Genomic DNA, 1,661 nt, shown 5'->3' on the forward strand with positions numbered 1-1,661 from the left:
GGCCAGCTCAGCCCACCAGGGGGCGGGGCTGGCTGGCATGTGGTGCTGGGGATTGAACCGCAGTCCCTGTGCTTTGCTTAGCTTAGCTTGTTCTAGGGAGGTACTTTAGACCACTGAGCCATCTTACCAGCCCCATAGTCTGTTCTTTTCTGCTTTGTTTTTTGTTTGTTTTTATTTTTTTGAGAGAAGGTCTCACTATGTAGCTCAGGCTGTCCTGGAACTTGAAGCAAACCTCCTGCCTCCTGGTTTCCTGAGGGCTGAAATTACAGACATGCACCACCACACCTGACATTTTGTTTTATTTTGTTTCTCCAGCCTATCCTGAGTAATCTTTCCAAAACACAACTTTCTTCCCTCCCTGGCTTGAACCCAACTTAATGGCTTTCTTCCACCTAAGGATGGATAAACTCCAAAATGTTGAGTGTGCCACTGTGTCATAATTAAGTTTTTGTCTGGCCTGAGAAATCTAGAGAATGAAACACCTAGTTTTTCAAGACAGGGCAATAGTATGACAATGAAGTTCCTCTACTCTAATTCTCACATCCTTTTGTTCCTTATAAAAAGTAACCTCAGGCAGGGGATATAGTCCAGCCTTACAAGCGCCTGCCTGGCAAGCTCAAGGTCATGACTTCAAGGCCCGCCTACACTACATAGTGAGATTCTGTCTCTAACAACAAAACAACAAAAACCAGAAAGATACCTGAAGTACCCTGATGTTAAACAGTCAGTTATTTATTCTGTCCTTCTGGCTCCCTGTGCCTATTTTACAAGGAAAGTGACTTTGAAAGGGCCAGTATGCTTTTTGTTTGTTTCTATAGCAGAAGAGGTGCGGAAGGACTGAGGAACGCACCTCTTTTGCTCAGCTCAGTGGAATAGTTATTCTACTTTATGGATTGAAGTGTTGTCTGATTCTAGAACCTTAAAATAAAACCAATTAAGCTCTCTGAAAATCACAACTTTGTCTTTTGCCACTATTTATCAAATGATTTGCAAACATCTTCCATTCTGTGGGCTGCCTTTCCTCTGTTGACTGTGTGCTTGATGCACAGAAGTTTTTAATTTTGATGTGGCTCAATTTACTTATTTTTAGTCGGGTTGCCTGTACTTTTGGTGTCATATCCAAGAAATCCCTGCCAAATTCAACATCGTGAAGATTTGCCTTGTTTTCCTGAGTTTTGCAGCTGTAGCTGGGAATACTCTTCAACCCCTCTCTTCCGGCCTCGCTCCAACTCCAGATTTGCTCATCAGGGGCCCTTGTCCAGGAGCTTCCTTATTAAGGTCATCCCGAGTCTCACACGCAGAGCGTCCTCTCATGGCCCTCCCAGTGTGCTGAGGCTTTGCTGCACAGGCAGTTTTCATCTTGCAGACAGTGGCCTGTCTTTCTTGTTCTCAGGTAGACGCGACCCTTGATTGGTGCTCCGGATGTCCTAATTGCCACAGTGTTTCAACATTTTCTAAGAACCTCCCAGGGGCCGGGGAGATGGCTCAGTAGGATAAGCGCTTGACTGTCAAACACAAGGATCTGAGTTCAATCTCTGGTTCTGAAAAAAAAAAAAAAAAAGGACATTCTGGGCTGGTGAGATGGCTCAGTGGTCTAAAGCACCTACTTAGAACAAGCTTAGCAAAGCACAGGGACCATGGTTCAATCCTCCAGCGCCACA

Source organism: Octodon degus, unplaced genomic scaffold, assembly GCF_000260255.1.
Source record: "Octodon degus isolate 3935 unplaced genomic scaffold, OctDeg1.0 scaffold00098, whole genome shotgun sequence".
Lineage (NCBI taxonomy): Eukaryota > Metazoa > Chordata > Mammalia > Rodentia > Octodontidae > Octodon > Octodon degus.